This window comes from Mirounga angustirostris, unplaced genomic scaffold (assembly GCF_029215605.1).
Source record: "Mirounga angustirostris isolate CCGP_5_RB_7025 unplaced genomic scaffold, mMirAng1.0.hap1 SCAF_1, whole genome shotgun sequence".
In the NCBI taxonomy this organism is placed as follows: Eukaryota; Metazoa; Chordata; class Mammalia; order Carnivora; family Phocidae; genus Mirounga; species Mirounga angustirostris.
In genome coordinates, this window is record NW_026991709.1 from 137,660,713 (window position 1) to 137,682,823 (window position 22,111).

General features: G+C 36.4%; 1 protein-coding gene across 21 annotated transcripts in view; it reads right to left on the reverse strand.

The window, feature by feature from the left end:
- Positions 1-22,111, reverse strand: part of THRB (thyroid hormone receptor beta) — a 404,443-nt gene that overhangs the window by 278,142 nt on the left and 104,190 nt on the right. For 3 of the 21 annotated variants that reach the window (XM_064588697.1, XM_064588628.1, XM_054504449.2), the window contains exon 2: positions 1,047-1,195. The exons of 17 other annotated variants lie outside the window; for them this stretch is intronic. The gene's annotated coding sequence lies outside the window, so the exon portion shown is untranslated. Of the gene's footprint in view, positions 1-1,016; positions 1,196-22,111 lie in introns of all 21 variants that reach the window. One more of the 21 variants, XM_064588621.1, reaches the window with a different exon arrangement.

A 22,111-nucleotide genomic window follows, 5' to 3' on the forward strand; every position in this document is an offset into this window, starting at 1 on the left:
ACATCCGGCTCCCTGCTCGGCAGGAAGCCTGCTTCTCCCTCTCCCACTCTCCCTGCTTGTGTTCCCTCTCTCGCTGTGTCTCTCTCTGTCAAATAAATAAATAAAATCTTAAAAAAAAAAAATCTTGGTCAAAGCACACATACAGGATGGAATTATTTATGTAAAATTTTAAAATTATAAAGCACACATATAGGATGGAATTATTTATGTAAAAATTAAAAATTATTTGTTTTTTCCACCATGTTGACATTTGCACTGATGGTGCAAAATCAGTGGTGGGTAAACCTGTGGCAACTTAGCATGGATCGAGGCAGCAGCGCAAGTCACATGAATAGTCACTGTGCCTTTCACGGCATGCTCACTATAGTCTGACCAAAACCAAAAAAGCCAGTTTCATTCAACAGTGTCTTTAATGAATAATAAAAATGATTTTACTTAAATCTCAACACTAGAACATTTAAAAAAATATTCTGAGTGACAAAATAGTATGAATATAGCACTTCTGTTGCATATGAAAGTATGATGATTGAATTGTGAACTGAACTACCTGCTTTCTTCATAGAACATCATTTTTTTCTTAAAAGAATGAGTAAGAGACAAATTATGGTTATTCAGACTTGGGTGTTTGGCCGACTTTTTCTCAAAAGTGAATGAAGAAACAACAGACAGCAGTTTTTGTCAGTGATAAAATTTCAAGCTTTCAAATGAAAATTAGTATTTTGGTAAACTTGTATCCACCACAGAGGGCTTGACAATTTCCTAATATCTAAAGACTTTTCTGAGATAGGTGGAAATGTAGTAAATAGAATCTTGAATATTGTATGACAAAATGTATCTACATCTGGAAGATTTGCATTACTCGTTGAACCAATTTTTTCTAAATGGTCAGTGCATGATGTTACAAGACCATGCCTGAGTAAAATATCCACTCAAATTGTAAGATAAATGAACAGATTTTAATGTAACGAAACACAGAAAGTTCAGTGATATGATTTTAGATTCCACATTACAACTACCTGTTTAGAGACTACCAGTTGATGGGGTACCTGGGTGGCTCAGTCGGTTTGACTCAGGTCATGATCCCAGAGTCCTGGGGTCAAGCCCCACGTTGGGCTCCCTGCTCAGCTTCTCCCTCTCCCTCTGCCTGCTGCTTCCCCTGCTTGTTCTCTCTCACTCTCGCTCAAATAAATAAAATCTAAAAAAAAAAAGAAAGAAAAAAAGAAAGAAACTATCACTTGTTGAATTTTGGTGTACTATCAAAGCAGAATTTTTGGTTATCAGAAAAGGCTATTAAGATACTCTTCCCTTTTCCAACTATATAGCTGTTTGAAGATTGATTTTCTTCATATACTTCACCAAAAAGCATGGCACAACAGAATGAATTCAGAAGCAGGTATGAGAATCCACTGTCTTCTTTCAGGCAAGACATTAAAGAGATTTGCAAAAATGTAAAACAATGTCACTCCTCTCAATAATTTCTTTTTCTTTAGAAAATGTAGTCAAAAGTATTACTTATGTTAACATATAGTTTATATTGCTATTTTAAATGAATTACAAATATTTTAAATGTTTATGTTTTAATTTCTAATGTAAATATAAACATTAACAGACAAAAGTTCTTTGGGGTTCTCAATAATTTTTAAGAATGAACTCAATTTGAAAACTGCCAATGGAGGGAGAGGATACAAAGAACCTCTGATATTATTTTCTACACTTTTCCCTATGTATATAGCTAAAGACAAAAGAGTAAAAAAGCCTACCAGCAGCATGGATATGCATGAGCCTATATCCTTACCAAACCTAGAAATTATCATTTAAGAAACAAAATTTGTGAATTTGAGAGTAAAAAGATGTTATGTCATGATTTTAATTTGTCCCTCTTTCATTATGTGAGTTTGAACAATTTTACATATTTTACTGTTGATGTTAATTTTTTTGTGGGTTGTCCTACTTGTATTCATTTATTTACTTGTTCTTTCAACATATATTTGTTGAGCATTTTATTTATACCATCTTACTTCTAGGTAGACCTGGCATATAGTCCTAGAAAGTCTATTGCAGGAGTTGGCACACTGTGGTCTGTGGGCCAACTTTGTCTCACTTTCTATTTTTGTAAATAAAGTTTTATTGGAATACAGTCATACCTATTTCTTTATGCACTGTCTATGGCTGCTTTTGTGCTACAGGGGCAGAGTTGAGTAATTGTAGAGAATTGTGGTCACAGCCCACAAAGCCAGAAGTATTTACTATTTGTCCTTTACAGAAAAGGTTTGCTGGCCTTTGGTCTTGTGGATTCTATAGGAATACTGTTTCTTTCTTTCATATTTGTAAGACTGCTTTATATATTAAAAACAAAAAACAAAAAACAAAAAAACCCTTGGGACGCCTGGGTGGCTCAGTTGGTTAAGTGTCTGCCTTTGGCTCAGGTCATGATCTCCAGGGTCCTGGGATTGAGTCCCACATCGGGCTCCCTGCTTGGAGGGGAACCTGCTTCTCTCTCTGCCTCTGCTTGCCACTCCCCCTGCTTGTGCTCTCTCTCTCTCTGACAAATAAATAAATAAAATCTTTAAAAAAAAATCTTGTCTTACAGATATTTTCCCATCATGTTTATAGTCTTTTCATTTTGTTTGTGATTTTTCTTCATTGCATAGAGTATCACATTTTATGTTGAAACTTGATCAAATCTTTTAATATAATTGTTCTTAACCTTTTGGGAGCATTGATTTTTAACTAAGTTATTGGCTATTTTTGCTTTTCAATTTACTTCGCATGAATTTTTAAATTATTTTGTCACATTATTAAAAGAATCCCTTGGTGATTCTGAGTTCAGATGCACTCAGTGGTTGGATTACATTAGGGAGAATTTAATGCCTAAAATATTGATTCTTTTTGTTGAGAAGTACAGAATATTTCCCTGTTAAATATCATCTTCTTCCAAATTATTTTATATTTTTTTCAAGGTAATCTTATACATTTTTTGGTAGTCTTATCCACTTATTTTTATATTTATTCCTAGTTGCTATTGTGATGTGTGGGTTTTTTCTGCTTATTATTTAATTGATTAGGGCCAATAAGTACTTTATTTTTATGTATTTATTTTTGTAAGAAGTGTAGTGGAAAATTTTGTAATACTAAAATCTTGACCATTCTAATAGCTTTTTTTTTTTTCAGTTTGTTCTCTTAAATTTTCAATATAGACAAGTGGTGGTTTTTTTACTTCCCCTTTCTAATAACCTTATCTAATTTTTTCCTTGTCAATAAATTTGTAATCCTCTTCTTGTTTCTCAATGAAAATACATACTGAATTTTACAAATGAAAAATTTAATCTTTGTTTCAAATAAAAAATCTTTATCATTTTAAGTAAATAGACTTCATGTTTCATTAAGAATTTTCATCAGCAGTGTATGTTAAATCAAGTTCTTTTTGAACATAGAATGATAAATTTTTTCTCATTTAACCATTAATAAGATGAATTATGACAATAGACTACTCTAATAGTAAAATTTCTTATGTCCTTAAGAACCAACTGTTTGGTTATGGTTTGTTCTTGTTTTTATGTCTTGCTAGATTGAGTCTGCTCATATATTACTTGGGGTTTGTCAACCTATAAGGTTGAATTATAAGGTTTTGGTGTCATCTCTGTTGGGATTGCCCTGTGCTGTAAAAGGAATTGGAATAGTCACATCTTTGGTCTACTTCTATAATAGTTTACAGCTGTTAAGATTATAAATTTATACAAATTATAAGTCAAAAAAAGGGGTTCATAGAATGAAGATCATGAGAATCAGATATGGTACAAATTTCCTGCACTAAATAACCTAGAGGGTTATCATCATCACGCAGTTAAAAACAGCAATAACAATAATAGAGTCAGATGTAGATCTTAAATATCTTGTTAAATGGGGGCAATTGTGAGGTGCCTTTCAGCCCTCCAAATAATTACTCATAGATAAAGGAATAAGGTTCTCCTGTAAGCACTGAATTAACACTTCTTCTAGGTCTATGAGAATAGCCATGGATTGAGACCAACTACAGAGCTTAATCCATGATATTAACACATCCGTAGAAAGAAAAGGTCAACCCTTGGTGTACGGCCACTTTAGATAAACTGAGCTCAGAGAAAACAAACTTTGGCAGCAGGAGCTAGGTGCTGTCGGCAGGGAGGAGACAGAGACTCCAAGAGTTCTAAACGTCGAGTTACAAAAAATGTGTTCCACGGTGGTGGTACAGTCATTTCCTCAGGCCTCACCAGGCCCTAGAGAAATATCCTTCAAGATTATGGCCCTTTGCTGATTCCATGTACACCATCAACTTTTGGCTTATGATTTCAGCAATCTCTGCTGATTGCAGAAAAGTTAGAGGAAGTGCCTAGAACTTCAGATCAAGAGCTTTTTTTCCGCTAGGAAACATCACCCCTCTGTTTTCATGCAAGATTCATTCCCATGGGTATCTCCATGGGACAGGTATGTAATACGAGATCCACTAGCTGAAACTACACTTCTTTCTTTCTGGTTTGAAATGCTATTAAATTAGTGTGGCATTTTTGGATGGGTAATTTCAAATACATTCTAATTTATAAAAGAATAATTTGCTAATCTCAGTACTTTGAACATTAGAAAAAAAAACATACAGCATACCTCACTGCTCATAACAACCTATCCATGTGGATCTGGACCCTCTAACTGGACAGTTGAGAACTGTTGGGCTGGATAATTCCAATGGCATTTCCATTCCGTGAATCTATCAACCATTCCATCTAGCTATGACTTTCTAACATGATATAGGAGGATTTCTTAAAGGAGGTAGCATTTGGCGCCCATTCACTTTTCCCTGAGGTTATCGTTTGCCCATTAGCCAAAGGTATCAAAGGATCCTGAAAGAATTCTAATTCTCATTCTTGGTGAAATTTGCTACTGATGAACAACTATTCTATCCTTGGCTCTCAAAAAGGAATTCATGGATAATAACATATCAAAAATATTTGACCCATATGCAAGTTATTTGTATCAGTAAGGCCCATCTCTAAAGCTATGAGTTTTCTACATGATTAAAATATGCCATCTTTAAAAAAATACAGAGAGAATGAAATCCTAAGAGGATAAAAATGAATACAATGAGTGCTATTCTGTCAAACTGAACTATATAAATTTGTTGATACTATTTTTTGCTGAGTGATAGATATATTTTGATCTATAGGACAGAAACATCAGATATTAGCAATTTTATCTAGCCCATCTTGACCATTAAAGGTTCATTGGCCTATTTTCTCTTATGGAGTAGAAATGTATCTATTAATTTACCAGTGACAAGAAAGTCAGATTGAAACAAATTGGTCTTATTTTTTTCTCAATTATTGAAACATAATGCTTCTGGGAAGGAAATGACATTTGTTTTATGATTTTCTGTTATTTGGCTTCTCTTTCTGCATCATGCTGAACGAAACAATATTGTACCATTCTGCTGTTGTGATCACACCAAATTTTGACATATGCTTAGTATTTGGCTCTAAGTGCCACCGTGTCACCGGGTTCACACTTGGCTCCAAACTTGAGTGTGTGTGTGAGCACGTGCATGAGCATGTGTGTGAGATTGTGTGCAAACGCATTTGGATATTTGTTTCCTGATTAACAGAAACCCAAGCATATGTTTGAGACCAAGCATCCCTTTCCTTTTGACATATTTTCTGTGATTAGATTCATTAAGAAATTCAACAACATTAAAAATGAGAAGGGGTGTGTATCTGTGTATCTGTAAACATCAACTGTGGTTATGGCAAAGACTTTTATGTCAACTGAAATGTGTCTTTGGGAGCCATAATCCAACCTACAAGACACATTTTCATTTACTTTATAGCACAGTTCAAATCATTACAGAAGGAAAAAACCCTTCCCATAAAGAATAATAAAGATGGTGAAATAACACGGCTTATTTGAACATCAAACTATCCTCTATAAAAATGTCAGCCTAACTGGATTACTTCCATCAATGCTGCAAAAATAGAATCAGCAAATGAGATTTTGATGCTGGTGGTTGAAAAAAAATTTTTTTGGTATTTCATTCTTGTGGTTTATGAGGTTACTAAAACTCTCGATGTAATTATGGCTTGACACTTTCTATCATTATTTTATTTATAGTCTTCTAAAGGAAGTGCATTTAAAGAATTGCATTCTTTAAAATATTGTCGAACATGTTTTAAGTGCCAAAATGTCATAGGGCGTGAAATACAATTACTTAAAATATGAACAGGTTTCTAGCTACAAATTTAAGACCCATGAATACCAGAGGGATGAAGCCCCAATTATAGGTCAAATTAACACAGGATACATTCTGTAAGAATTCAGGTTGGGTGACACAAAAGATATTTGGGTATCATTTTTAGTTGTTTCAAATCAAATATGATAACAGAAATAAAATCATATTATTCTTAGAAATAAAAAATAATACAAATCTTTGTGATAATGACTTTCAGGAAGCAGTACCTTGTAGCAGTTAGGACTATAGACTCTGGATTCATGCAGACCAAACTCAGGATCTGGCTCTGTCATGTGTTACTGTTAGCTGTATATTCCTGGGCTGACTAACCTTTACCACTCAGTTCCCTTAGCTGTATAATGAGAATAATAAAAATATCTGGTATGTGTAAAAAATTAAATTAAATAATCCATGAAAGCACTTTGCATAGTACCTGACACATAGAAATGCTAGATAAATATTAGACTTTAGGAAGAGAATATCATGTATATTGAAATGAGATTCTGAATGGTAACAGAGAGGCAGTTGGGAAAATGTGGTCCTCATGCAGCTGCAACTGTAGGAATCAATTTTTAAAAAAAACCACACATGTTCCTGATTTCATTGATTAAAAAGCAATTCATGGAAACATCTGTAGACATTCTTGCATTCAAGGCTCAATTTGTTTGGCTTGTCCACTGCTATTCATTTAGGACTCAATATGTTTAGCAGACCTTTGATGAGGTGAAGTAAATATCAGGTTCTAAAAGCTATTTTCTCTATGGGCTACTAAAGTTGATTGTGTTTTGATGAATGCACTGTGAATGGAAGAGCTTGAAATTGGATATCCATTCATCATCAGAATATAATACCAACATTGTTGAAAATTCCTATGGATCTCTTGGTAAGTCAGAAGGAAAATTTAGGCACCAGTGAGAAAGGAAAACCATTATATAAATGATATTAAGCTCCATGAAGCTCCCTACTGGGAGAGTGTGACCTGGGAGTGGATGAGTATGATCCGAATTCAAAAACCAGAGGAAAAAGGAAAGAAACATATCTTAATGCTGCAACTGAGTACATAAACCAAACTGGGCAACATTCACCTGCATCCATTATTATCTAGGCAGTTTAACAGGAACAATACAAATATTTTAAAAGCAGAATTAAGTCCAATCTTTGCAAGAAAAGGCAGAAGTTGAGGGTCATGTTTCCATGGATGTTACATTTTATACAGCACATAAATCAGTATTAGGGAAATTGCTGCCAGGGATCCCTGTTAATACCCTTCTGCCCATAATATTAAATGCAAGTAAAATTCCATTTCCATTTTAATGCTTATAAAAGTCTTCTCATTCCAAGGAAAAATTGCCTGATTTAACTATTATATTGACATAGTAGCAGACATATGATTATAATGACCCATCCCTCTAAGTGAATGATTAGAAAATAATTTCATGAGTGAATAAAATGTACTTAACTTTAAATATATGGTCAAAATTGCAAATTTGAAAACAAAAATGAAAGTTGCTTAAATACCTTTCAAAACTGCAGCTGTCCTATTCACTGTTCCAAAAAAAAAATTAGAATAAACAAGTCTTTGCCTCAGTGATCTACATTGGCTATAAAGGCAGCTCTGATTTACAGAGTACTCTTCATTTTGTGTTTCTGCAGTGAATTGGTGTAGGAATATAACACGGATGGGCCATCATCGGCAATGAGATGTGACCTTTGCTTGTCCAGGCTAAATGGTCCTGGGAGTGCTGAGTCGACAACATTCTCTGTTCTCATGTTCCTTTTGGCCATTGGCTGAGAGTGGTGGCAGGGGTTAGCAGTTCAGTCTGCTGCTGTGAAGCTGGGTTTTTCTTCTGTGAAGCTAATTGAAACTGCAACATTGGCCTCATTATCATCTTGTAAAAGCCCTCTGAACTAACTAGCTCAGACAGCCATGGTTATATGCTAAAATCAAAGGCAAGACGATTCAAAGAATTATGGGCTTAGAGTTTGAGCCATTTTCTAAGTATCACAAAATACAAGATTAAAACTCAGGGCATAATTTCATTTACATATACCAATATGGTTATCAAATTGACAGCTTTTCAAATTTACCATCAACATAAGCTAAGTAGGGAGAGGTGAACCAAAAGAGATCTCTGAGATGTTTTATTTTGAACAAGGATAATGTCACTATTCTTCCTATGGTCATGTTTAAGTCACATGGCCAAGCAGAATGCCCTAGGGTTGATTTTTTTCAAGGCAATGACAGTGAATCATTGTGCAAATAATTGGTTTGCCTTAGGTTCAACCTGATTGTATTACTAAGATTATAAATAGTAATAATTATAAATAAAAGTTAAATAAATTTACTATGCTGCATGCTGTCTGACTACTTTGATCTAAATCAATAGTTCTCAATGGGGGCTATTCTGTTCCCAAAGGGACATTTGGCAATATTTGGAGACATTTTTGATGGTCACAACTGGGGTGGGAGGTAACTAGCGGGGAATGCTGCTAAATATCCTACAGTGAATAGGACACAACACAACATTATTTAACCCTAACTGTCAACAGTGCCAAGGTTGAAAAATCCTGATCTAAATAACCAAATCAGATTGAGGGATCTGGGATCTGGTCAGCTGGGTAGTAGCTGGTCATTATTGTGGCTGAGGTAGGAAAAAAAAACAACAACTTAGCAAGCTAAAAGAGTATTTATCAAATAGTTTAGCAGTTTCAAGGACATTTCCAAACACAATATATCATCTGGCAATGAGTTTGGGGAGACAATAAAATCAGGAGAAGGGAAAATGTGAACATTATATATAGAGAGTACTCCATTATAATGAGTCAAAAAAAGACATGCTAATTAATAGCAATAAAAACTGATATAAATTATTGGCGGGATAATCTATATGCTAGCCAGGTTGCTCTTATAACACGCAATCACAGCATTGTATTTAAGCAAAACGTTTCTCTGATTAGAGACAAATGATAACTTCATGCCCTGATTTACCTGTATATTAAAATATATTTTAAAATTTCAATATAAATCTCTCATATTGGCCAAAAATAGATTAATGGAATAGAATAAATGTCCTCTAAACAAAGCCCAGTTTATATGAGAACCTTAGAAAAATGATAAAGGAACCATCACAAATCAATACTTAAAGAGATGGGATTATTCAATAAGAGTGCTTTTGAGATAATCATTTAATTCTTTAGGAGTTTGGAAAAACATAGTTATGATCTCAACCTCTCTCCACATAGCAAAATAAAAATATGGATGGGTTAAAGAGTTACCAAAGAAGAAAAAAAAAAGCAAAATTAGATATAGTTATAATAGATATCTGCCCTCTGAATGTGGGAAAATTTTCTTAAATCCTCCTACCTTGGCAGTAGAAACCTCAATACAATGTCCCAATGTCAAAGAATTTTACACTTCTGTATGTCAAAATCCCCAGTTCTCAAACTTAGCAAAATACAAAAGCAAACCACGGACTCAGAAAAACATTCACAACACAAATTTTAAAGTGTCTGTATTTTCAACTATCTAGAGTTTATATAAAAATCATTTTTTTTTAAAAAAGCACTACCCAGTTAGGCAGAGGACACAAGAGAAAGAAATATATTTTGAATAAAACATATAGGAAATCAGGGGTGCCTGGGTGGCTCAGTCGTTAAGCATCTGCCTTTGGCTCAGATCATGAACCCAGGGTCCTGGGATAGAGCCCCACATCGAGCTCCCTACTTGGCGGGAAGCCTGCTTCTCCCTCTCCCACTCCCCCTGCTTGTGTTCCCTCTCTCACTCTGTCTCTCTCTGTCAAATAAATAAAATCTTTAAAAAAATATAAGGAATCATCTCATTTCATTATTAATATAAATTAAAATACCAATCTTCTACTTATGAATTTACCCCCAAAACTTTTACTTTAAATAGGAAAGAGCAGTTAAAGAGGTTTTCTTACTTATAGGTAGAATGTAAGTTGGTACTAAGCTTCTGGAAAATATGCAAAGGAATTCATATTTATAGCTTTTGGCTCACTGAACTCATTTGTGGGGGGAATCCCAAAATACAAGAAAAAAAACAGCCTTACACACTACGATGTTTACTGCAGTCTTATTTTAAATAAGAAATTTCTTCTGAATGTTTTATTTAATATTCAGTAGTTGAAATGTGTTCAATAATTAACTGTGATGGATCCATTCATGTGGCAAACATTTTGTGACCATTTGAAATTATATTTACAAAAGAATTTTAATAAAAATGGGATCATGCTTGTGTTATAATATGAGGTTAAAAAGTTGCTTATGGTAGGTGTAGGTGGCCCCCCAAAAGATATGTCCATGTCTTAATCTGCAGAACTTGTGACTATTATCTTATATGACAAATGAGTGAATATTACTTTATATGGCAAACACTATGCTTAAGTGAAGAATCTTGAGAGGAGGAGCTTATCTTGGATTATGCAGGTGGGTCCCAAATATAGTCACATGTTTCCCTGTAAGAAGCAGCAGAGGGAGTTTAGACACAGACATTCAGAAGAGAAGGTGATATGAAGACAGAGACAGAAATTGGAATGACGTAGCCTCCAGCCAAGGAATGCTGGCAATTACCAGAAACTGGAAGAAGCCAAGAATAGAATCTTTGTGAGAGCACCTGAAAGGAACAACGCTCTGCTGACACCTTGATTTTGGACTTCTAGTCCCCAGAAATGAGAGGATAAATTTCTGCTGTTATAACCCATCAAGTTTACAGTAACTTGTTTTAGCAGCCACAGGAAACTTATATAGTAGGTTTATGTTTAATCTTTTAAAAAACTACCTAACAATTTTCTGAAGTGGTTGTAACCATTTATATTCCCACCAGCAGAGTATGAGAGACTCTGTTTTTCCACATGCTCACCAGTACTTGGTATGGTCAGTCTTGCCATCTTAGCCATTCTGATAGGAGTGTAGTGGTATTTCACTCTGGTTTCCATTTGCATTTCTCTAATGACTAATAATGCGGAGCCTCTTTTCATGTGCTTATTTGCCATTTGTATATCTTCTTTGGTAAAGTGTGTGTTCAAATCTTTTGCCTGTTTTTATTTTGTGTTGCCTGTTTTCTGATTATTGAGTTTTGAGTGTTCTTTATGTATTTTGAGTACACCTGTCATATGATCCAGCCATTCCACTCCTAGGTGTTTACCCAAGAAAAAATGAAGGCGTAAATCCATACAAAGATTTGTACACTAATGCACATAGACGTTTTATTTGTGGATGCCCAAACTGGAAATAATCTAAATACTCATCAACAGGTGAATGGATAAAATATATTGTGGTATCCATACAATAGAATACTACTTGGCCATAAATATTAATAAATTATTAGTACATGAAATCGCAAACGATTATGTTAAGTGATAGAAGCCAGACAACAAACATAATACATAATGTATGAATCCACAGTTCTAGAAGAGGCAAACTAACCTATAGTGATGGAAAGCAGATCCATGTTTGCCTAGGGATGTGGACACTGGGGAGAATGGATAACAAAGGGAAAAGAGAAACCTTTGGGGGTGATGATAAGTTCATCATCTTGACTATGATAAAAATTTCCAGGTATATACATATGTCAAAATTTATCAAACTGTATACTTTAAATATGTACAGATCATTGTATGTCAATTATACCTCAATAAATCTGTTTAAAGAAGTTGTTCAATCTCACTATGCCTCAGTTTCCTCTTCCGTAAAAGGGGATTATAGATTCTACCCCATAGGGTTGTTTGGACAATTAAATTTGAGTAAAGTTTGCAAATCACTCTGTTCAGAGTCTCACACACAATAAGTACTTAAAATGCTAGCAATATTTTTGTAAAAATGGTACATAAACCTTTCATACTGAGATCCCAATATACTAAAAATATGCTTAGAAAAAAGAGAAATATTCCAAGATTATAAAGGCTATTTGATTTAAATTACAGAATTGGGGGGAAAGGAATTAGGGGGTGATTTTTTTCTCTCAGTTTCCTTTATATTCTAGATTTTCTACAATGAGTACTTAATGTTCTTATCCAGTAAAAAAGTTTAAGAAATAATAATAATCCCATGACAACACAAAACTCAGCTGAACAAATCAAGTGGCACAAAGCATATCTGTTTCTTGCCTTTGCTTCCTCTGACACCCTGGCATCTCTGTAAACTTCCGAAGGGTGAGTTCAACTTGGAGAGAGCCATAGCAGCATGTAACTTTTGGGATGATGGAACAAACCTGGCTATGCTCAACTGCAAGGGTAAGACTCTAGTTGGTTCTAATTTGGATTCTAGTACTAAATTAAGAAAGCCATAGCTGCAAGAGTCAAAAAAGAGGTGGGACAAAGAAGAGGAGTAGGAAGACTTCTAGCAGCAACCCTGCCAGGATGCAGCTGGGGGTACTTGTCTCATCTGGATGCTTCAGAGGAAAGTCACCCTTTACAGATGGAAAGCAACACCCTGAACTACCACCACCGCAGTTCTTGTCCATCATCTCTTGTTTGGATGACTTGGGTTGCATCTTAACTTCCCTTCCTCTTTCCAACCACATTCCTCTCTATTCTAAGTCAGTGTGTGTACACACAGAATGCATGCATTTGTCTCTGGCCCCTTCAGTGACTCTCCATAACCCTTTTAAGATAAGGTGCTCCCTGATTCTCCACATGGCCCATGTGGCCCTGGATACTTGGCTTCCTCCCTCTCCAGCCTCATCTTGTGCCACTCTTTCTCCCTCTCTGCCTCTATGCTCCTGTCCCACTAGGTTTTTCAGGTCCTCCAAGTTCCTTTGGTCCTTCCTATCTCAGTACTATCATATCATCCTTAATTCTTACCATTAAATCTTCCCTCCCTATTGCTTCTTATTTACCAATTTCCTTTTCATTAAAGGTTCAGCTAAACAAGGAAGTCTGACATCTCATTGCTATACTCTTCCATAATAGTTTTTGTTAAAATTCAGTTAATCAGTCAATGGGTCTTCCTAGCTGATGAGCAATCTGAGAACAGAACCATGTTGTTCAAAACAGTATCCTCTAAACATAGAGTTGCAGGCATTTACTACTGATGATTAAAAAGGTGCTATTCCAGATTCTCTGACAAAAGTATCATGGTAGAGGAGAAAGAATATCAAATCACTAGGACACTCGCTTGCCTGTGTTAGCCTTGGGCAAGTCATTTCCTTCTGGTTTTGAAATAAATATTTATAAAACTGGCCTAAATTAACCCGTAGGTCTTCTCTAGATCTAAATGTAATTGGGTGAGATTGAGGTCATGTCCTGATGAGTTAAAGTGATTTCTTGAGCAAATTAGTGCCCCCTAGTGTTCTGAGTTCAACCAGCAAATAATTTAATGGTATAGAAAACTAGAGCAGTATCAACAACAATTTGTCACTCATTGCTTAGAAGCTAAAATGTCAAATGGTAGGCTTCAGTTATTAGCTATTCATAAAGTTTTGTTCCACCTACAAATACCCTAACCCTTGGCTTTTATCATTCTTTTGCAGACAATAACCAATAGGAAACCCCAAAGAATGGGTAGTTTTAGTTTTGGTCACTTTTGAATTGACTATGCACACTCACTCAGCAGAGTGCACTGGGAAGAAAGGGCATAGAAAAGGGATGTTTGGAGTCATCTCTGGACCAACCCAAGGACAAAAAACATATTACCAGCTATTTTTTAAATCTCTGTTTCACACTTGCCTTGGACCCCTATGGTGTATTTGCATTTTAAGATACATCTCAAATGGTAGGAAGTAGTATTGCACTTGTATAAGCAGATGGAAACACTAAATTCCAACTCTACCTTTATAACAATGGCATTGGTGCTAAGAAGGAATTCAAGGAAGATACTGCATAAATGAAGCAACCATGAAAATGCATTTTTATTAAGAGAAAAACCAATGTTTCCAGAAACAAAAGCTGACTGTTGCCTGCCAATCCTTTATCGTGATTCAGGAGACAGTAAATAATCACTCCCAGTGCAAGTATGTCAAGTTTACTTTGAGTAAGTCAATCCAACAGGAAGCCCAAAGTTAATGGTGAGAACTTATTTGCTATCCTTCTTCTTCTATGTCTCCAGAAATGCTAAAAGAACAGCATGTATCTGTATCTTAGAAGCTCTACAACACAAGCAAAGAAAATAGACTTGAATAATCGTGTGATAACTCAGACCAGATAATTCAGAAAAAATTAAACAAACAAAAACTTTTTCTTGACCATCTAGACAAAGCCACATTCCATGATGTCAAGAAACAAACAAATCCACAAACAAAAAATGTTGCTTCAGGGTATGTATGCTTCGATGTTCCTAGAGAATTCAGTTTTGAATACTATCTTCGAGAATACCTAATCATATCACAGCCATATAAACTCTGATACTAAATTATTTGTTGGGGGCAAATATGGAATAGTCAGCCCTTCAGCTATATTCTGGGTGTGGATGCATTAAATTAGAAGGAAAATAAATAAAAACAAAGATTTCCATGAGTATTATATATCATCAGTGACACTTATAAATGGTATCAATTTTGGTAGAAAGAGTGATTTGCTCCATAGCTATGCTAGCCAACAAGCATGTCTAAAGTGAATTGGCATCTGTGGAAAACCATACCTAAAAGGCTTGAATAAATATGTTCAAGAACAAAGTATTTTCTATGGTATTATGGAGGGAAAATTCTCCATAGGTCTTTCAAGTTTCTGTATGTCTTATAAGCAGAGACACTGACTACCTTTGTTCCAGACTAGCTTCTCAAGGACGTTAGCACAGTGAATAGACGTGGAGGGCAGAGATAATCTCTTGTCGCATCAAAGGCCAGGCATGTTTACAGCCCATTAGAAAATATTTGGGTTCCCTAAATTCAGGATTCCTCAGTAATGCAACTCACTGCCTGTTCAGGTGTCACCCAGACCTCTACATCACCTTGTGGGAATTAGGACTCAGGGAACAGGCACCAAAAAATGTTGATCTTCTGGCTACTGTTAGTGCAGTGAATAACAAACTCTACTTTATCTCTGACCCAAGAGTGTCATGTTTTCTGCCCTCATTCATTCACTGTGACAGGCTTTTAGCCTGCAGTAGGGGAAAAATCTCAGATCCTTACAGTTCTTGTCAGGCAAGAGTGTCATAAGCATGAGATTTTGATTCTGAAGGACTGACTGAAGTTCACTTAGTGCTCTTTAACCAAGTTAACTGTTTCTGCCTAATTTCAGATAAATATTTGTCTCTCAGAGGAAAAGGTCTAGTTCCTAGTACTGTAGAAGCTATTTTGTTACTGGTACCATTACTGGGGCAAATTTTTAAGGAATCAAATGAAACATGTAATTGAAAGAGAAAAAAAAAATCAGTCCAAGAAATCCAAACTACAAGGTATTAAGTATATTAAGTATTAATTCTTTTTTTTAAATTTTTTAAAAAAGATTTTTATTTATTTATTGAGATAGATAATGATAGAGAGAGAGCATGAGAGGGGGGAGAGTCAGAGGGAGAAGCAGACTCCCCGCTGAGCAGGGAGCCCGATGCGGGACTCGATCCCGTGACTCCAGGATCATGACCCAAGCCGAAGGCAGTCACTTAAACAACTGAGCCACCCATGAGCCCTTAAGTATTAATTCTTATACCACAAAATAAATATTTGTTTCCAATTAAGGGACTCCAGAAGTCCAGAACAATGGGAGTAGAATTATAAAATTCAAACATTTTTCAGGTATCTTGTGCCTTTGCTATGGAAATGCCAAATGGGCAAGATGGATTTTTAATATTCTCCTACCTAACTTAGTAGTAAGACAGTTGATACCTAAAATTTTAGTTTCTGAATCAATAATCTGGAATCATGTTCCAACAAGTATAAATATGTATTCATAGTGGTCATGGAATGGAATATTTGAAATCAAAATTGTTTCAGAAAAATTTGTTACATAATGTAATTTTACTGGGTATTCAAGCACACCATTGTAAAATTCCAGGTCAATTACCTTGAGGTGCATAAAAATACATTAATGATACTGCCTGATATAAACATATTTTTTTCCAAGTGCTTTCAGAGAGATTTTAGGATCTGTAAGGAGTAGATACATCAAAGGAGTCAAAGTTATAAGTTTAGAAGAGACGAGATACGCAAACCCAGAGAGGTCAGAGTCAACTATCTGGAAGTCACAGAAAGTAGATTAGGGAGCCAACAGAAGCTTTCCCAGAGTGACGTGTGTAAATGGACTGCTGATGAGATGAAGAAGGCTTCAAGGCCTCTGGGTCTCCCACATTTTACTGGGAGCTGCCTTTTGGGAACTGTACTTACCTGTAGGAGGAAGCGCTAATGAACAGTGAAAAGGATTAACAGAAGGAGAACAAGAACAAGAATCTGTTAGCTTTACTTGGGGCTGTCCAATGTATCAAGTGTTCTGTTTATCATATACTAACCCAGGTGTTTAATGGGTGCTTCTTTAGCCTCACAGGACTCCCCCTTCACAACAGCCTGATGCTTTGCTCTAATTCTGCAACCTATTAACTTCATCTGCCCACAAGGGACCCAGCCAGGCATAAAGTGGAGTTTTTCAATTCTGATACTGACACCACTTGCACCAGTCACTGGGTTATTTAAAATGCAGGTTCCTGGGCCCCACTCCAGACCGACTGAATCGATCTTTTTAGGCGAGCCCAGGAATCTGCATTCTAATAAGCCTCCCAATGGAATTGGATAATGGAATGAATTTTGAGATTCAGTGGGCTAGACAGAGTTTATTTCTATAGAGAAGCTTACATTGCACACTACTTTGCCCTGAATTTAATGTTTTTAAACATGGGCTCAATTTGACCCACAATTCCTTTTAAATAAGAAAGAAGATAACAGTTCTTTTGCCTCAGAAAGAAAAAGTAGTTTCATGAGCTTATAGGGCACTTCTAAAATCTACTTTTACTTATGCATATTTATCCTTCATTGATTGATTCATTTTGTAAGCCAAGCACACATACATATCTGATTGGATGCTCCCTAAAATTGAAGTGGCATATTAATAAAGTACATTTTCTATAGCTGTTTAAGAATGAATTCATTAAATATGTTATCATTGTGTGTTTATGCAAGTAGGCTTGAGAGAACACACTGATTATGTAAAATAAATAAGAAAGGACAGAATGTCAATGTCATGATGCATTATCCCTGTCTGGCCTCTAATTTTGGAACTCCAGGAAAAATACATAAGTTTTTTAACTTCTTGACTTTAAAAGATGATTGAAGATGAGGAGCTTATGGGAAGGTTTCCCATTAAGGAAGGTTTCCTATGTTGGGTTCAGTTTGCAAAGTATGTCACCAGGAATTTAGCCATTTCCTCCTCTGAAGCAAAGATTTCTCCCTTCCTCTCCATTAGTCTGCCATAATTAAACTAAAATCCTTAAGTCCTGGCTGGCAAACTCACCAAGGATGAATTTTCTATTGTCTGCATAAGTGGATGAACAATAGGGATGGAAATTCACCTACTTGCTCTTATTTAACCATCTGCTGTTTAGAGTCTACCTAAGGAAAGCACTTTATCCTTTGCCTGGCATGTCTTCCCCACTTGGAACCTATCGGGAAAACTTGAATTCATCCTTCAAAACCAAACTCATATGTCTTCTCATCAGTAAAATTCCCTCACCCCCTGTTTCTAGAGACAGAGTGAGTTGGCACTTTATATTTCTATGGCATCTAGATCAGGTCCAGAAGCTTGTGAACAACCATAGGGCAAGGACCATAGGCTGATTCATTAGAATAGTCTCAAACTTAAAGTATTTTTGTTGAATATTTAATTAATTAAGGTATAGTTTGGGATTGTCTGACTTCAGGAGAACAAAAAAATGGCTCCCTCCTCAGGGAGAATCTCTGGACTTCAAGCTAATTCTGGAAGCTAGTGATGCTATTTGTAGAACCCTTTTGTCTTTCTGATAAGGCTTTCCTCATGTGTGAGAAACTGAGTATCAGTGAAATTAACACATGCCCTCACAGGAAAATGATTCCACATTAAAATAACAATATTGATTGTCTATACATCAAAAGAGAAAGTCATTTTTAACCTTGGCCCCTCTCCAATGGATGCCATTGAGAGCTTATTACATACCAGCACCTCATATTTGTTGTCCTTGTTAACTCTTACCACCACCTACCTGTGCCCCTGGTTGTGTTGATTCTATCATTATCCAGTCTCACAAATGAGGAAACAGGGATCTAGAGGAATTAATAAGTTACCCAGAATCGCAGGACTAGCTAAGTGGTAGATTCAGACTCAAATTGAGGTTGCCTGGCCCAAGACTGTGTCCTTTCAGAAATACTGTCCTGCTCTTATGTAACTGCCCGCTCAAATCGGAATACTTTCTCTAATGGCCTTCTGAGTATTTGTCCAATACCTCCCCTTTTCTTCCCTGCTCTCACCCATGTCAATTTGCTGTTGTCTAATTATCTCTTAGAAGTTGGCCATTCTTTTCTTTTTTAAAGATTTTATTTGTTTATTTGAGAGAGAGAGAGATAGAGAGCACAGCAGGGCAGAGGGGCAAAGCAGAGGGACAGAGGGAAGGAGGGGGAGAAGCAAAGCAGGATCCCCATTGAGCAGGAAGCCTGACACGGGGCTTGATCCCACGACTCTGGGATCATGACCTGAGCCGAAGGCATTTGGTTAAACAACCGAGCCTTCCAGGTGCCCCAGAAGTTGGTCATTTTTAAAATAGATTCCACCCTTCAATCTTTGTTGTAGTCTTCTGCAATCCTGTTCCCCCTCCATGGTTTACACATTGATATGTACACACACACACGCACACACACACATCAAAGACATGGGAATGTCTTATTTCTGTGACCTCATCCAACATTATTGGCTTGAGTAAGCTACAATATGAGACTTTAAAAAAAAAGACTTTTTATTTGTCCTTAAGTTTTATTTAGATCCCCCACAACTATTACTAAAAAATTTACTTAATCAAGCTGTATATTTATAACCCATTACTGAATTCTAGCACCATTTGCAAAGTGACTTCTTGAGATTATGATGTGCTAGATGAAAATATTGCCAGTTTTAAAGATGTAATTTTTCATGCCCAATCTTATCAGGCAATGATTCTGCCAACTTCAACACACACACATACACACACACACCAATCACTGAAGACACTGAAAATGCAGATTTCTGGGTTTTAGCCATCCAAAGATTTTGATGAACTTAGTCTTGAATGCAGCCCAGAAAATTGTACTTTAACTAAGCTAGCTAGGTGATTCTGATGCAAGTACTTTGTGATCCACATTTTGAAAGAACAAGAGAAAATCCATGTTTTTCACTTATATAAGACAATACCCTAAATTTTCTAGAATCTTCTTAGTCAACTTCTGGAACTACACTTTTCTCAGTTAAAACAAAGTTAACACTGACAGAAATGGCTGTTCAGTCACTTATTTCCATATTTCTGCAAAGTCTATGCTGAACTAGGGATGGCAAACATCTAATAGATGGGATACGAGCCACATCTATCATCCTCCATACATCCACTGCCCATGACAGACATCATTTATCAATCATGGCATTCTTGTTGGCTGAGCCTGGACCCATGACTGTGAAACCACTCCCAATCAATTCTAGAGCAATAGCTCTAGACCAAATAGCTCATGGCCATCAGGTCCTGGCCCAAAGGGCATTGAAACAGAAAGAAAGCAAAAGAGTTAAATCATGATTGAGAAAGACTAGTGAATTTTGAGCTTCACCCTTCTCCCTCCTCAGCAAGTGTCCTGCACCACCTCTCCCAGCTTGCTGGCATGCTCACTGCTATCGCAGGCAAGCAACCCTGGCTACTGGAGGCAGACAGAGCCAAAGGCCCACAAATAGGGTGAGGAAGCCAGCCCACTCAAGGAAATGTCAGTGTACTGGGATAGAAGGTTCTTCCTCTCTTCTCTTTCCTTTCCTTCCTCTCGCTTAAGGACCTCCCTCTAAATGGAAAGCCAATAGGGCTTCCTACTTAAGGTTCTAGTTATGTTGAACCTTTTTACCAAAACTGTAGGATCATCCTCTTTCAATTAATAGTTGACACTCAGAGAAGTCAAATGACTTACCCAATGTTATTTAAAGTCAAAAGTAGAAATCAGGTCTCTGGACTCCTAGTTTACTGCTACTCATAAATTTAAGAACCTCGATGCAATTGGCTTATAAAATAGCACTGCAGAGTCAGGCCTTTGTCTTGTAATTCTGATATCACTCTTGATCATATTAACATATCATAGTTTCTATCTTTGAGAACCTTTCATTAGGCCAGCCTCAACTAGGGATAAGTTAATATGTTTTGCAGATGGCAACTCCGTCTTATTGTAAACTACACACCTTTAATCACAGTTTAATCTATATTCTGCAGAAGTATAAAATCACCCCATAAAAACACACCCATGCAACCTCTTCAACCTCAGCTGCAGCAACTTCTTCCTAGAAACATCGCCAAAGGCAAGGGAGACAAGGGCAAAAATGAACTATTGGGACTTCATCAAGATAAAAAGCTTTTGCACAACAAAAGAAACAGTCAACAAAACCAAAAGACAACTGGCAGAATGGGAGAAGCTATTTGCAAATGACATATCAGATAAAGGGCTAGTATCCAAAATCTATAAAGAACTTCTTAAACTCAACACCCAAAGAACAAATGATCTAATCAAGAAATGGGCAGAAGACATGAACAGACATTTTTCCAAAGAAGACATCCAAATGGCCAACAGACACATGAAAAAGTGCTCAACATTGCTCAGCATCAGGGAAATCCAAATCAAAACCTCAATGAGATACCACCTCACACCAGTCAGAATGGATAAAATTAATAAGTCAGGAAATGACAGATGTTGGTGGGGATGTGGAGAAAGGGGAACCCTGCTACACTGTTGGTGGGAATGCAAGCTGGTGCAGCCATTCTGGAAAACAGTATGGAGGTTCCTCAAAAAGTTGAAAATAGAGCTACCATATGACCCAGCAATTGCACTACTGGATATTTACCCCAAAGATACAAATGTAAGGATCCGAAGGGGTACGTGCACCCCAATGTTTATAGCAGCAATGTCCACAATAGTCAAACTATGGAAAGAGCCAAGATGTCCATCAACATATGAATGGATAAAGAAGATGTGGTATATATACATAATGGAATATTATGCAGCCATCAAAAGGAATGAAATCTTGCCATTTGCAACAACGTGGATGGAACTGGAGGGTATTATGTTGAGCGAAATAAGTCAATCAGAGAAAGACATGTATCATATGATCTCACTGATATGAGGAATTCGTAATCTCAGGAAACAAACTTAGTGTTGCTGGAGTGGTGGCGGGGGAGGGATGGGGTGGCTGGGTGATAGACATTGGGGAGGGTATATGCTATGGTGAGTGCTGTGAATTGTGTAAAACTGTTGAATCACAGACCTGTACCTCTGAAACAAATAATACATTATATGTTAAAAAAAAAAAGATAGCAGGAAGGGAAAAATGAAGGGGGGGGAATCGGAGGGGGAGACGAACCATGAGAAACTATGGACTCTGAGAAACAAACTGAGGGTTCTGGGGGGGGTGGGGGATGGGTTCGCCTGGTGATGGGTATTAAAGAGGTCACGTACTGAATGGAGCACTGGGTGTTATACGCAAATAATGAATCATGGAACACTACATCAAAAACAAATGATGTAATGTATGGTGATTAACATAACATAATAAAATTAAAAATAAATAAATAAATAAATAAATAAATAAATAAAAATAAAAACACACCCATGAAGAGTAGGTATTTTTTTATCTCAACCATGGAGCAGCCAGGAGTGGGTTAAAAGAATAAGAACATTGAAGTCAGACACATCTGGGCTTGAATCCCAGCTCCACCTCTACCCAGCTGTGTGACATT